The following is a 16,017-nucleotide window of genomic DNA, read 5'->3' on the forward strand; positions in this document are numbered from 1 at the left end:
TGCAACCAACTCAAGCTCCTTGAGAACTGTGTTAGGGAACTGGAGCTGGATGAACTTTGGATCATTCAGGAGGCGGAGGGGGTTATTGAGAGGACTTACAGGGAGGTAGTTACTCCACAGCCAGGTGACGAAGGTAGATTGGTTATCGTCAAGAGTAGGAAAGGGAACTGGCAGGCAGTGCAGGACTCTCCTGTGGTGGTTCCCCTCAACAACAAGTATACTGTTTTGGATAGTATTGGGGGAAGGAGGACTTACCAGGGTAAGCAATGCGGCACAGGTCTCTGGTGCAGAGTCTGTCCCTGTTGCTTAGAGGGGAAGAGGGAAGAGGAGCAGAGCTTTGGTCATTGGGGATTGCATAGTAAGGGGGACAGATAGAGCGTATTGTGGGAACGAGAGAGACTCACAATTGGTGTGTGCCTCCCAGGTGCCAGGGTTCGTGATGTCTCTAATCATGTTTTCAGGATCCTTGGAGGGGGGAGCAGTCCCAAGTTGTGGTCCAAATAGGCATCAATGACATACACAGGAAGAAAGGTGGGGCTCTAAGGCAGAAATTCAGGGAGCTAGGTTGGAGGTTTAGAGCTAGAACAAAGAGTCGTTATCTCTGGTTTGTTTCCCGTGCCACATGCTAGTGAAGCGAGGAACAGCGGGAGAGTGGAGCTGAATACATGGCTGTAGGGATGGTGCAGGGAGGAAGGGTTTTGGATTTTTGGTTAATTGGAGCTCTTTCTGGGAAGGTGGGACCTCTACAAACAGGATGGTCTTCACCTGAACCAAAGGGGTAAGTGGAAGAAAGTGAGGACGGCAGATGCTGGAAATCAGAGTCGAGAGTGTGTTGCTGGGAAAGCACAGCAGGTCATGCAGCATCCGAGGAGCAGAAGAATCGACATTTCGGGCATAAGCCCTTCATCGGGAATGAGTCTTGTGGTTGGGGGGCTGAGAGATAAAAGGAAGGGGGTGGGGTTGGGGGGGGAAGGTAGCTGAGAAAGCAATAAGTGAATGAAGGTGAGGGAGAAGGTGATAGGTCAGAGGGAGGAGTGATGGACAGCTCAGGAGGGCGGTACCAAGTTGGAGGCTTGGGACTGGGATAATGTGGAGGGAGGGGAATTGAGGAAGCTGTAGAAATCCACAGTTATCCCATGTGATTGCAGGGTCCCAAGGTGGAATATGAGGTGTTCTTCCTCCAGGCGTCAGGTGGTAATGGTTTGGCAGTGGAGGAGGCCCAGGACCTGCATGTCCTTGATGGAGTGGGAGGGGGAGTTTAAGTGTTCAGCCACGGGACGGTGGAGTTGGTGGGTGTGGGTGTCCCAGAGATGTTCTCTGAAACGATACACAAGGTGTCCTATCTCTCCAAGGTAGAGGAGACCAGGAAGGGGAGGGAGGTGTCCGAGATGGTCCAGGTCAATTTGAGGTTGGGGTGGAAGGTATTGATAAAGTTGTGGACACCTCCCTCCTCTCCCTGGACCTCTCCATCATCATCTCCGGTGACTGATTAACCATGGACATCTACTACAAGCCCATAGAGTCCCACAGCTATCTAGACTACACCTTCTCCCATCCTACCTCCTGTAAAAATGCTAGCCTTATTCCCAATTCCTCCGATTCCACCACATCTGTTTCCAGGATGACCAATTCCACCTCAGAAAATCCCAGATGGTCTCCTTCTGCCAAGATCGCATCTTCCCTTCCCACATGGTTGGATGCCCTCCAGCATATCTCCTCTACTTCACGCACCATCGCCCTTGAACCCCACTCTCCCAACAAGGACAGAAACCCCCTGGTCCTCACCTTCCACCCCCCCCCACAAACCTCTGCATACATTGCATCATCCTCCGCCACTTCCGCCACCTCCAAACGGACCCCATCACTACAGATATATTTCCCCCCCCCCCACCCCTATCAGCATTCCACAGAGACCCATTCTCTCCATGATTCACTTGTCAGGTCCACGCCCCCCGACAGCCCACACCCTACACCTGGCATCTTTCCCTGCCACTGCAGGAAGTGCAAAACCTGCGCCCACACCACTCTCCTCACCTCCATCCAAGGCCCCAAGGGATACTTCCACATCAGTCAGAAATTTACCTGTACCTCTACCAATGTCATCTACTTCATTTGTTGCACCAGATGTGGTCTCCTCTACATCAGGGAGATAGGATGCCTTCTTGCGGATTGTTTCCTCTGACCTATCAACTTCTCCCTCACCTTCACCCACCTATTGCTTTCTCAGCTACCTTCCCCCAACCTTACCTCCTTCCTTTTATCTCTCAGCCCCCGGCCCACAAGCCTCATTCCTGATGAAGGGCATATGCCTGGAACATCAATTCTCCTTCTCCTCGGATACTGCCTGATCTGCTGTGCTGAACCAGAGGGGTACCAATATCCTGGGAGGGAATACTTGCGAATGCTCTTGGGGTGGGGGGAATGCAGCAGGGGGATGGGAACCTGAATGGTAGTTCCAGTGTACAAGAGGTGGAGGGTAGTGAGGTCAGGGATAGGTTTACAAGGTCATGAGAGGGCACTGACAATCAGGTGTTGGTTTGAAATGTGTATACTTCAACGCCAGGAGCATCCAGAATAAAGTGGGTGAACTTGCAGTTTGACTTGGTACCTGGGATTTCGATGTTACAGCAAGAACAGAGAAGATGGTAAAACAGGGGCGAGGGAACTGTGGCATTGTTAATCAAGGGAAGTATTACAGCAGAACATTTGAGGACTCATCCACTGAGGTAGTTTTGGCTGAGGTTAGAAACAGGAAAGGGGGTCACCCTGTTGGGAGTTTTTTGTAGGCCTCTGAATTGTTCCAGAAAAGGATAGCAAAGATTTCTCGATAGGAGCAAGAGTAGCAGGGTAGTTGTTATGGAGGACTTTAACTTCCCCAATATTGACTGGGAATATTTTAGTTTAAGTAGTTTAGATGGATCAGTTTTTGTTCAATGTGTGCAGGAAGTTTTCTGACACAGTATGTAGACAGGCCAAGGGGAGATGCCACATTAGATTTGGTACTGGGAATGAACCCGGCAAGGGATTAAATTTGGAGGTAGGAGAGCACTTTGGCGATAGTGACCACAATTCAGTTATGTTTACAATAGCAATGGGCAGGGATAGGTATATACCGCAGGGAAAGAGGTATAACTGGGGGAAAGGCAATTATGATGCGACTAGGCAAGATTTAGGATGCAGAGGATGGGGAAGGAAACTGCAGAGGATGGATACACTTGAAATGTGGAGCTTATTCAAGGAACAGCTACTACGGCTCCTTGATAAGTATATACCTATCAGGCAGGGAGGTAGTTATCAAGAGAGGGAGCCATGGTTTACTAAAGAAGTTGAAGCTCTTGTCAAGAGGAAGAAGGCAGCTTATGTGAGGATGAGGTTAAGGGGATTGAGAGTTATATGTTAGTCAGAAAAGATCTGAAGAGAGGGCTAAGGAGGGCCAAAAGGGGACATGAGAAGTTGTTGGCAGATAGGATCAAGGAAAACTCCAAGGCCTTCTATAGGTATATCAGGAATAAAAGAATGAGGTCTGTAGATGCTGGAGATCAGAGCTGAAAATGTGTTGCTGGAAAAGCGCAGCAGGTCAGGCAGCATCCAAGGAGCAGAAGAATCGATGCAGAAGGGCTCATGCGTGAAACGTCGATTCTCCTGCTCCTTAGAGTAAGATTAGGGCCAATCAAAGATAGTAGTGGAAAGTTGTGTGTGGAATCTGAGGACATAGGGGAAGCACTTTTTGAATACTTTTCCTAAGTATTTACATTGGAAAAGGGCAATGTTAGTGAGAATACAGAGGTACAGGCTACAAGATTAGATGGGATTGTGGTTAACAAAGAGGAAGTTTTAGCAATTTTGGAAGATCTGAAAATAGATAAGTCCCTGGGCCAGATGGGATTTATCCTCTGATTCTCTAGGAAGCCAGGGCGGAGATTGCAGAGCCTTTGGCTTTGATCTTTATGTCATTACTGTCGACAAGAGTAGTGCCAGAAGACTGGAGGATAGCAATGTCGTTCCCCTGTTTAAGAAGGGGAGCCGTGACAACCCTGGTATTATAGGCCTTTGAGCCTTACTTCGGTTGTGAGTAAGGTGTTTGGAAACCTTATGAGATAGGATTTATAATCATCTGGAAAGGAATAATTTGATTAGGGATAGTCAAGGGTTTTGTGAAGGGTAGGTCGTGCCTCACCAACCTTATTGAGTTCATTGAGAAAGTTACAAAACAGGTGGATGAAGGTAAAGCGGTTGATGTGGAGTATACGGACTCAGTTAAGCCCGTAACATGGGACTGGGATATCATAGCAATTACGGAAACATGGTTCAGGGATGGGCAGGACTGGCAGCTGAATGTTCCAGGATACAAATGCTACAGGACGGATAGAAAGGGAGGCAGAAGAGGAAGGGGAGTGGGCATTTTTGATAAGGGATAGTATTACAGCTGTGCTAAGGGAGGATATTCCCGGAAATACATCCAGGAAAGTTATTTGGGTGGAACTGAGAAATAAGAAAGGGATGATCACCTTATTGGGATTGTATTATAGACCCCCCAATAGTCAGAGGGAAATTAAGAAGCAAACTTGTAAGGAGATCTCAGCTATCTGTAAGAATAATAGGGATTTTAACTTTCCAAACATCAACTGGGACTGCCATTGTGTTAAAGGTTTAGATGGAGAGGAATTTCTTAAGTGTGTACAAGACAATTTTCTGATTCAGTATGTGGATGTACCTACTAGAGAAGGTGCAAAACTTGACCTACCCTTGGAAATAAGGCAGGGCAGGTGACTGAGGTGTCAGTGGGGGAGCACTTTGGGGCCAGTGACCATAATTCTATTCGTTTTAAAATAGTGATGGAAAAGGATAGACCAGATCTAAAAGTTGAAGTTCTAAATTGGAGAAAAGCCAATTTTGATGGTATTAGGCAAGAACTTTCAAAAGCTGATTAGAGGCAGATGTTCGCAGGTAAAGGAACAGCTGGAAAATGGGAAGCCTTCAGAAATGAGATAACAAGAATCCAGAGAAAGTATATCCCTGTCAGGGTGAAAGGGAAGGCTGGTAGGTATAGGGAATGCTGGATGACTAAAGAAATTGAGGGTTTAGTTAATAAATAGAAGGAAGCATATGTCAGGTATAGACAGGATAGATCGAGTGAATCCTGAGAAGAGTATAAAGAAAGTAGGAGTATACTTAAGAGGGAAATCAGGAGGGCAAAACTGGGACATGAGATAGCTTTGGCAAATAGAATTAAGGAGAATCCAAAGGGGTTTTACAAATATATTAAGGACAAAAGGGTAACTAGGGAGAAAATAGGGCCCCTCAAGGATCAGCAAGGCGGCCTTTGTGTGGAGCCACTAAAAATGGGGGAGATACTAAATGAATATTTTGCATCAGTATTTACTGTGGAAAAGGATATGGAAGATATAGACTGTAGGGAAATAGATGGTGACATCTTGCAAAATGTCCAGATTACAGAGGAGGAACTGCTGGATGTCTTGAAACGGTTAAAGGTGGATAAATCCCCAGGACCTGATCAGGTGTACCCGAGAACTCTGTGGGAAGCTAGAGAAGTGATTGCTGGGCCTCTTGCTGAGATATTTGTATCATCGATAGTCACAGGTGAGGTGCCGGAAGACTGGAGGTTGGCAAACATGGTGCCACTGCTTAAGAAGGGTGGTAAGGACAAGCCAGGGAATTATAGACCAGTGAGCCTGACTTCAGTGGTGGGCAAGTTGTTGAAGGGAATCCTGAGGGACAGGATGTACATGTATTTGGAAAGGCAAGGACTGATTTGGGATAGTCAACATGGCTTTGTGCGTGGGAAATCATGTCTCACAAACCTGATTAAGTTTTTTGATGAAGTAACAAAGAAGATTGATGAGGGCAGAGCAGTAGATGTGATCTATATGGACTTCAGTAAGGCATTCGACAAGGTTCCCATGGGAGACTGATTAGCAAGGTTAGATCTCATGGAATACAGGGAGAACTAGCCATTTGGATACAGAACCGACTCAAAGGTAGAAGACAGAGGGTGGTGGTGGAGGGTTTTTTCAGACTGGAGGCCTGTGACCAGTGGAGTGCCACAAGGATCGGTGCTGGGCCCTCTACTTTTTGTCATTTACATAAATGATTTGGATGCGAGTATAAGAGGTATAGTTAGTAAGTTTGCAGATGACACCAAAATTGGAGGTGTAGTGGACAGCAAAGAGGGATACCTCAGATTACAACAGGATCTGGACCAGATGGGCCAATGGGCTGAGAAGTGGCAGATGGAGTTTAATTCAGATAAATGCGAGGTGCTGCATTTTGGGAAAGCAAATCTTAGCAGGACTTATACACTTAATGGTAAGGTCCTAGGAAGTGTTGCTGAACAAAGCGACCTTGGAGTGCAGGTTCGTAGCTCCTTGAAAGTGGAGTCGCAGGTAGATAGGATAGTGAAGAAGGCGTTTGGTATGCTTTCCTTTATTGGTCAGAGTATTGAGTACAGGAGTTGGGAGGTCATGTTGCAGCTGTACAGGACATTGGTTAGGCCACTGTTGGAATATTGCATACAATTCTGGTCTCCTTCCTATCAGAAAGATGTTGTGAAACTTGAAAGGGTTCAGAAAAGATTTGCAAGGATGTTGCCAGGGTTGGAGGATCTGAGCTACAGGGAGAGGCTGAACAGGCTGAGGCTGTTTTCCCTGCAGCGTCCGGGTGACCTTATAGAGGTTTACAAAATTATGATTAGATTAGGTTAGATTACTTACAGTGTGGAAACAGGCCCTGAGGGGCATGGACAGGATAAATAGGCAAAGTCTTTTCCCTGGGATCGGGGAGTCCGGAACTAGACGGCATAGGTTTAGGGTGAGAGGGGAAAGATATAAAAGAGACCTAAGGGGCAACTTTTTCACGCAGAGGGTGGTACATGTATGGAATGAGCTGCCAGATGATGTGGTGGAGGCTCGTACAATTACAATATTTAAGAGGCAACTGGGTGGGTATATGAATAGGAAGGGTTTGGAGGGATATGGGCCGGGTGCTGGCAGGTGGGACTAGATTGGGTTGGGATATCTGGTCGGCATGGACGGGTTGGACCGAAGGGTCTGTTTCAACACTGTACATCTCTATGACTTTGATAAGGTTCCACACGGTAGACTATTGTACAAAATACGGAGTTTTGGGATTGAAGGTAATTTAGCAGTTTGAATCAGAACTTGGCTAACTGAAAGAAGACAGAGGGTGGTGGTTGTTCGGATATGTTCAACCTGGAGCTCAGTTACCAGTGGTATGCCGCAAGGATGTGTTTTGGAGCCACTACTGTTTGTCATTTTTCTAAATGATCTGGATGTGGGTGTAGAACGATGGGTTAGTAAATTTTTGGATGACACTAAGGTAGGCAGAGTTGTGGATAGTGTTGAAAGATGTTGTGGGTTACAGAAGAATGTAGATAAGATGCAGAGCTGGGCTGAGAAGTGGCAAATGGAGTTTATTGCAGAAAAGTGTGAGGTAGTTCACTTCGGAAGAAGTAACAGGAATGCAGACTACTGGCCTAATGGTAAAGTTCTTGGCAGTGTAGATGAACAGAGAGATCTCGATGTCCAGGTGCACAAATCCCTATAAGGTGCCACCCAGGTTGATAAGGTTGGTAAAGGTGAACACGAGGGGACATAGCTTTAAATTGAGGGGTGATGGATATAGAACAGATATTCGGGGTAGCTTCTTCGCTCAGAGTAGTAGGGACTTGGAACTGCCTGCCTGCAACAGTAGTAGACTTGTCGAAGTTAAGGGTATTTAAATGGGCATTGGACATACATATGGATAATAATGGAACAGTGTGGGTTAGATGGGCATCAGATTATTTTCAGAGGTCGGCACAAAATCAAGGGCTGAAGGGCCTGTACTGTGCTGTTATGTTCTATGTTCTAAATCTTTCCGGAACCCTTTCAAGTTTAATAACATCCTCTGGATAGGAAGGAGACCAGAATTGCATGCAATATTCCAAAGGTGGCCAAACCAACTCCTGTACTCAATACTCCGACCAATAAAGGAAAGCATACCAAACATCTTTTTCCCTATCCTATCTACCCGCGACTCTACTTTCAATGAGCTATGAACATGCACTCCAAGGTCTCTTTGTTCAGCAACACTCCCCAGGATCTTGTGTACAAGTCCTGCGAAGATTTGCTTTCCCAAAATGCAACACCTTGCATTTATCTAAATTAATTTCCAAAAGCCATTCCTCAGCTCATTGGCCCATCTGGTCAAGATCCTGTTATAATCTGAGGTAACCTTCTTTGCTGTCCACTACACCTCCAATCTTGGTATCATCAGCAAACTTACTAACCATACCACCTATGTTCACATCCAAATCATTTATATTAATGATGAAAAGTAGTGGACCTAGCACCGATCCTTGTAACACTCCACCGGTCACAGGCCTCCAGTCTGAGAAACAACTCTCCACCACCACCCTCTGTCTTCTACCTTCGAGCCAGTTCTGCATTCAAATGGTCAATTCTCCCCGTATTCCATGAGATCTAACTTTGCTAACCAATTTCCCTTGGGGAACCTTGTCAAATGCCATATAGATCACGTCCACCACTCTGCCCTCATCAATCCTCTTTGTTACTTGTTCAAAAAATTCAATCGAGTTTGTGAGACTTGATTTCCCACGCACAAAGCCACGTTGACTTTCCAAAGTTGGACAAATACTGTCCCTCAGGATTCCCTCCAACAACATGCCCACCATTGACGTCAGGCTCACTGGTCTACAGTTCCCTGGCTTGTCCTTACCATCTTTCCTAAATACTGGTAACACATTAGCCAACCTCCAGTCTTCTGGCACCTCACCTGACTATCGATGATACAAATATCTCAGCAAGGGGCCCAGCAATCACTTGATCAGGTTCCCCATGTTAGGCTATTGCAGACAATGTGGAGGAGAGTGACTTAGCAGTTTGGATCAGAAATTGGCTAGCTGAAAGAAGATCAGAGGGTCGTGGTTAATGGGAAAGGTTCATCCTGGAGTTCAGTTACTAGTGGGGTACCGCAAGGATCCGTTTTGGGGCCTCTGCTGTTTGTCATTTTTATAAATGACCTGAACGAGGGTGTAGAAGGATGGGTTTGTAAATTTACAGATGACTCTAAGGTTTGTGGAGTTGTGAACAGTGCCGAAGGATGTTGCAGGTTACAGAGGGACGTAGATAAGCTTTGGAGCTGGGCTGAGAGGTGGTAAATCGAGTTTAATATGGAAACGTGCAGTGATTCAGTTGGAAGGAGTAACAGGAATACAGAGTACTGGGCTAATGCTAAGATTCTTGGTAGTGTGGATGAGCAGAGAGATCTAGGTGTCCATGTACATAGATCCATTAAAGTTGCCACCCAAGTTGATAGGGTTGTTAAGAAGGCATACGGTGGGTTAGCTTTTATCAGTAGAGGGATTGAGTTTCGTAACCATGAGGTCATGTTGCAGTTGTACAAAATTCTGATGCAGCTGCACGTGGAGTATTGTACCCAGTTCTAGTCGCCACATTATAAGAAAGATGTAGAAGCATTGGAAAGGGTGCAGAAGAGATTTACCAGGATGTTGCCTGGTAAGGAGGGTAAGTCTTCTGAGGAAAGGCTGAGGAACTTCACACTGTTTTAGTTAGAGACAAGAAGGTTGAGAGATGACTTACAAGATGATCAGAGGATTACATGGGGTGGACAGGGAGACTCTTTCTCCTCGGATGGTGATGGCTAGCACGAGGGGGCACAGCTTTAAATTGACGTTGATAGATATAGGATAGATGTCAGAGAGTACTAGGGCGTGGAACACACTGCCTGCAACAGTAACAGTCGGCAACTTTAAGGGGATTTAAATGGTCATTGGATAAACATGTGGATGATAATGGAATAGGGTGGGATAAATAGGCTTCAGATTGGTTTCACAGGTCAGCACTACATGGAGGGCTGAAGGGCCTGTATATTACAATTTATTCAGTTCAGTTGAGTCTCTCAGTACTCCCCTTTTACTTCATATCTGATAGTTGTATTGCTCTGTGGAGCTGCTAATCTAATCGGCTTACCACATCTGTGTGTGGCTGTTGTTGGCGACCAACACCCCCCCACCTTGATAGCTGGGTCTTATTACTTTTGCTGATGCAACACTGGGTCTTATTTGGTTATCTGGTTCATACTAACTCCCTATTTGTGTGACAATTGCAACTATCGTATCAATACATGATTTGGAGATGCCGGTGTTGGACTGGGGTGTACAAAGTTAAAAATCACATAACACCAGGTTATAGTCCAACAGGTTTAATTGGGAGCACTAGCTAGTGTGCTTCCAATTAAACCTGTTGGACTATAACCTGGAGTTGTGTGATTTTTTAACTATATCAATTCTGTTTCTACCAGTCGATCACCTCCCTTTTCGATTAGTTATTTCTTGGTATATACCCTCATGATTCCACCTTGCGATTTTTGCAGAAGCAAGATACAGTTACTTGTAACTGTTTGTGCATACACCCCCCACCCCATGACTCAGCCTTGTGAATTTTGCAGAAGCAACAACCTTCACAAGGGCCTCTCACACCCAACACCTCCAATAACACCAACCCCAACCATCCCTCAGCTCCACACCCTCCAGCACCACCCACCTCAGACACCCAACCCAGGGTCTAAAATGGCGGCGGCCTGCTCCAGGGGACGGTCCATTTGATCAATGGGCGTCCTCGGGGGCGAGGGGTGAGGGGCGGAGAGAAAGACAGGATTCTGTGGGCGTGGCCTTGACCTCAATGGGCGTGGTGGGAGAATGGTGGGTGTGTCCTGCGTACAGGCGGCGGAGAGCGACCTTAAGGGGCGGGGCCGAAGCCGAGGCTATCGCGGCGCCATCTTGATCGTGAGCGGAGTGACCGGGTGAGAACCGCGAGGGGAGGGTGGGACTGGCCGGGAAGGGGCGAGGGGGGAGGGTCTGGGGGTGGGGGAAGTAGGCATGGGGGGGGGGGAGTGACGGGTTGTTGGTGGGGGTGGGGGTGGGGGTGGTTGGTGGGTGGGGTGGGGGGATGGGTGGGTGGGTGGGGGGATGGGTGGGGGGAGGTTGGTGGGGTGGGGTGGATTGGTGGGGTGGGTGGGTGTGGGGGGGGTGGGTGTGGGGGGGTGGGTGGGTGGGTGGGGGGGGTGGTGGGTGTGGGGTGGGGGGGTGGTGGGTGTGGGGGGGGTGGGTGGGTGGTGGGTGGTGGGTGTGGGGTGGGGGGGTGGGGGGGGGTGGTGGGTGGAGGGGTGGGGGTGTGGGTGGGTGGAGGGGGGGTGTGGGGGGGGGTGGGGGGGGCGGGCGGGGGGGTTGTGGGGGGGGTTGTGGGGGGTGGGGGGGTTGTGGGGGGTGGGGGGTTGTGGGGTGGGGGGGTTGTGGGGGGGGGGGTTGTGGGGGGGGGGGGTTGTGGGGGGGGGGTTGTGGGGGGTGGGGGGGTTGGGGGGGGGGGGTTGTGGGGGGGGGGTTGTGGGGGGTGGGGGGGTTGTGGGGGGGGGTTGTGGGGGGGGGGTTGTTTTGTGGGGGGGGGGGTGGGGGGGGGGGTTGTGGGGGGGGGTTGTTTTGTGGGGGGGGGGTGGGGGGGGGGTTGTGGGGGGGGGGTTGTTTTGTGGGGGGGGGGTGGGGGGGGGGTTGTGGGGGGGGGGGGGTGGGGGGGGGGGTTGTGGGGGGGGGGGGTTGTGGGGGGGGGTGGGGGGGGTTGTGGGGGGGGGGTGGGTGGGGGGGGGGGTTGTGGGGGTGGGGGGGGGGGTTGTGGGGGGGGGTGGGGGGGGTTGTGGGGGGGGGGTGGGTGGGGGGGGTTGTGGGGGGGTGGGGGGGGGTTGTGGGGGGGTGGGGGGGGGGGTGGGTGGGGGGGTTGTGGGGGGGTGGGTGGGGGGGGTTGTGGGGGGGGTGGGTGGGGGGGGTTGTGGGGGGGGGGGGGTGGGTGGGGGGGGTTGTGGGGGGGGGGGGTGGGTGGGGGGGGTTGTGGGGGGTGGGGGGGGTTGTGGGGGGGGTTGTGGGGGGGGGGTTGTGGGGGGGGGGGTGGGTGGGGGGGGTTGTGGGGGGGTGGGGGGGTGGGTGGGGGGGGTTGTGGGGGGGTGGGGGGGTGGGTGGGGGGGGTTGTGGGGGGGGGTGGGTGGGGGGGGTTGTGGGGGGGTGGGTGGGGGGGGTGTGGGGGGGGGGGTGGGGGGGGGTGGGGGGGGGTGGGTGGGGGGGGTTGTGGGGGGGGGGTGGGGGGGGGTGGGGGGGGGTGGGTGGGGGGGGTTGTGGGGGGGGGGTGGGGGGGGGGGGTGGGGGGGGGGGTTGTGGGGGGGGGGGTGGGGGGGGTGGGTGGGGGGGGTTGTGGGGGGGGGGTGGGGGGGGGTTGTGGGGGGGGGGTGGGTGGGGGGGGTTGTGGGGGGGGGTGGGGGGGGGGGGGGTTGTGGGGGGGGGGGTGGGTGGGGTGGGTGGGGGGGGTTGTGGGGGGGGTGGGGGGGGGGGTTGTGGGGGGGGTGGGTGGGGGGGGGTTGTGGGGGGGGGGTGGGGGGGGGTGGGGGGGGTGGGGGGGGGGGGTTGTGGGGGGGGGGGTGGGGGGGTGGGTGGGGTTGTGGGGGGGGGGGGGGGGGGGGGGTGGGGGGGGGGGGTGGTGGGGGGGGGGGTGGGGGGGTGGGTGGGGTTGGGGGGGGGGGGGTGGGGTTGTGGGGTGGGGGGGGGGGGTGGGGTTGTGGGGGGGGGGGTGGGGGGGGGTTGTGGGGGGGGGGTGGGGGGGGGTGGGGGTGGGGGGTTGGGGGGGGGGGGTGGGGGGGGGTGGGTGGGGGGGTGGGGGGGGGGTGGGGGGGTGGGTGGGGGGGGGGGTGGGTGGGGGGGGGTGGGGGGGTGGGTGGGGGGGGGGTGGGGGGGGGGGGTGGGGGGGTGGGTGTGGGTGGGGGTGGGTGGGGGGGGTTGTGGGGGGGGGGGTGGGGGGGGGGTGGGGGGGGTGGGTGGGGGGGGGGGTGGGTGGGGGGGGGTGGGGGGGTGGGTGGGGGGGGGGGTGGGGGGGGGGGGTGTGGGTGGGGGTGGGTGGGGGGGGTTGTGGGGGGGTGGGTGGGGGGGGGTGTGGGGGGGTGGGGGGGGGTGGGTGGGGGGGGGTTGTGGGGGTGGGTGGGGGGGGGGTTGTGGGGGGGGGGTGGGTGGGGGGGGTTGTGGGGGGGGGTGGGGGGGGGGGGGGGGGGGGTGGGGTGGGGGGTGGGGGGGGGGGGTGGGGGGTTTGGGGGGGTGGGGGGGGTTGTGGGGGGGGGTGGGGGGGGGGGGGGGGGGGGTTGTGGGGGGGGGTGGGGGGGGGTTGTGGGGGGGTGGGGGGGGTTGTGGGGGGGGGGTTGGGGGGGGTTGTGGGGGGGGGTGGGGTTGTGGGGGGGGGTTGTGGGGGGGGTGGGGGGGTTGTGGGGGGGGGGTGGGGGGGGTTGTGGGGGGGGGTGGGGGGGTGGGGGGGGGGGTGGGGGGGGGTTGTGGGGGGGGGGGTGGGGGGGGTGTGGGGGGGTGGGGGGGGGGTGTGGGGGGTGGTGGGGTGTGTGGGGGGGGGGTTGTGGGGGGGTTGTGGGGGGGGGGGTGGGGGGGTGGGGGGGGGGGTGGGGGGGTGGGGGGGTTGTGGGGGGGGGGGTTGTGGGGGGGTTGGGGGGGTGGGGGGTGTGGGGGGGGGTTGTGGGGGGGTTGGGGGGGTGGGGGGGTTGTGGGGGGGGGTTGTGGGGGGGTTGGGGGGGTGGGGGGGTTGTGGGGGGGGGTTGTGGGGGGGTTGGGGGGGGTGGGGGGGTTGTGGGGGGGGGGAGGGGGGTTGTGGGGGGGGGGAGGGGGGTTGTGGGGGGGGGTTGTGGGGGGGGTGGGGGGGGGTTGTGGGGGGGGGTTGTGGGGGGGGTGGGGGGGGGTTGTGGGGGGGGGTTGTGGGGGGGGTGGGGGGGGGTGGGGGGGGGAGGGGGGTTGTGGGGGGGGGTTGTGGGGGGGGTTGTGGGGGTGGGGGGGGTGGGGGGTTGTGGGGGTGGGGGGGGTGGGGGGGTGGGGGGGTTGTGGGGGGGGGTGGGGGGGGTTGTGGGGGGGGGTGGGGGGGTGGGGGGGGGTGGGGGGGTGGGGGGGTTGTGGGGGGGGGTGGGGGGGGTGGGGGGGTGGGGGGGTTGTGGGGGGGGGTGGGGGGGTTGTGGGGGGGGGGGTTGTGGGGGGGTGGGGGGGTTGTGGGGGGGGGGTTGTGGGGGGGTTGGGGGGGTGGGGGGGTTGTGGGGGGGGGAGGGGGGTTGTGGGGGGGGGTTGTGGGGGGGGTGGGGGGGAGGGGGGTTGTGGGGGGGGTTGTGGGGGGGTGGGGGGGGTTGTGGGGGGGTGGGGGGGGGGGTTGTGGGGGGGGGGGTTGTGGGGGGGGGTGGGGGGGGGTGTGGGGGGGGGTTGTGGGGGGGGGTGGGGGGGGTGTGGGGGGGGGGTGGGGGGGGGTTGGGTGGGGGGGGGTTGTGGGGGGGGGTGTGGGGGGGTTGTGGGGGGGGGGTGGGGGGGGGGTTGTTGGGGGCTTGTGGGGGGGGGGTGGGGGGGGTTGTGGGGGGGGGTGGGGGGTTGTGTGGGGGGGGTGGGGGGGTTGTGGGGGGGTTGTGGGTGGGGGGGGTTGTGTGGGGGGGGTGGGGGGGGATGGGGGGGGGTTGTGGGGGGGGGGTTGTGGGGGGGGGGTGGGGGGGGGGTTGTGGGGTGGGGGGGGTTGTGGGGTGGGGGGTGGGGGGGGTTGTGGGGTGGGGGGTGGGGGGGTTGTGGGGGGGGGGTGGGGGGGGGTTGTGGGGGGGGGGTGGGGGGGGTTGTGTGGGGGGGGGTTGTGGGGGGGGGGTGGGGGGGGTTGTGTGGGGGGGGGTGGGGGGGGGTTGTGTGGGGGGGGGGTGGGGGGGGTGGGGGGGGTTGTGTGGGGGGGGGTGGGGGGGGTTGTGTGGGGGGGGGTGGGGGGGTTGGGTGGGGGGGGTTGTGTGGGGGGGGGTGGGGGGGGTTGTGGGGGCGGGGTTGGTGGGGGGTGGGGTGAGGGGGTTAGTGGGGGGGGTTGGTGGGAGGAGGAGGGGGTGGGGGGGTTGGTGGGGTGGTGGGGGGTGGGTGGGGTGGTGGGGGGTGGGTGGGGTGGGGTGGTGAGGGGGTGGGGTGGTGGGGGGTGTGGGGGGGGTTGTTGGTGGGCGGGGGGTGGGGTGGGGGGGGTTGGGGGGGGTTGGTGGGAGTGGGGTTGTTTGGGGGGATGGCGGGGGTGGTGGGGGGCAAGGGGCAAGTGGCGAGGGGCGACGGGGGGCATAGTGGCGGGGGTGTGGACGGGGGGAGAGTGGGGACGTGTGTTGGCAGGGGTGGTGGTGGTGGGGTGTGTACGGGGGTTAGTGGTGGGGGGTTATGTATGGTGGGGGGATGGAGTGGGGACTGGATGGGGGGATAGTGAGGGTGGGCGGTGGCGTGGATGGACGGGGGGGGATAGTGGGGGCATGGTGGAAGGGGTGCTGATGATGTAGTGTAGTGTGCTTGGGGGAGGTTAGTGTGGGAGGTAGTGTTGCTGCGGGGAGGTGGGGTGGGGTGGGGACTGTGTAGCTGTGGGTGGGGGGACAGTGTAGCTGCAGACAGTGTTGGGGATGGGGTGGGGGAAGGTATGACGGTGTAGCTGCAGTAAGCAGTGGGGGTTGTGTTGAGCCGCTCATGTGTATGTAGCTGCCCCATCCAGGGCAGGTGAGGAGTATTCCGTTACACTCCTGATTTGTGCCTTGTGTGTGGTGTGTGGTGTGTCGGGTCTGGGCAATCCATATGCTATTGCTGTCCTGCATCGGGAATCATCTGGTTCTCGGAATTTGTCAGGCATTATTGCCATTTACTTTTGTGTACCACTTCAATGTTTATTGTAACTTTAAGAAGTCCCTGTTTTGGATTTATCAGTTTCCTCCTTTTGCTGTACTGTGCAGAGTGAGTTTGCTGTTGCATTCTCATTTGCAGTATTATCTGCTCTACCATTGACAAACCTTGCTTTGAACTTAAATATGGAAAAAAAACTTGTACTGCGCATGCATTTAATGTAACACTGCATCTGCTGAGGAGGAAAACCTTCCCACTATCTGTCAGAGTAATTG

General features: G+C 56.0%; 1 protein-coding gene across 4 annotated transcripts in view; it reads left to right on the plus strand.

Annotated features, from left to right (window-relative positions):
* Positions 1 to 10,793: 10,793 nt before the first annotated feature.
* Positions 10,794 to 16,017, plus strand: part of LOC122543409 (E3 ubiquitin-protein ligase RNF167-like) — a 125,999-nt gene continuing 120,775 nt past the window's right edge. For 3 of the 4 annotated variants that reach the window (XM_043682117.2, XM_043682116.2, XM_087982942.1), the window contains exon 1: positions 10,794 to 10,863. The gene's annotated coding sequence lies outside the window, so the exon portion shown is untranslated. Of the gene's footprint in view, positions 10,864 to 15,600; positions 15,623 to 16,017 lie in introns of those variants that run through there. The other variant, XM_043682118.2, reaches the window with a different exon arrangement.

This window comes from Chiloscyllium plagiosum, unplaced genomic scaffold (genome assembly GCF_037043375.1).
Source record: "Chiloscyllium plagiosum isolate Xiang-an unplaced genomic scaffold, Cpla_swu_hap1 HiC_scaffold_44, whole genome shotgun sequence".
Taxonomy (NCBI): domain Eukaryota; kingdom Metazoa; phylum Chordata; class Chondrichthyes; order Orectolobiformes; family Hemiscylliidae; genus Chiloscyllium; species Chiloscyllium plagiosum.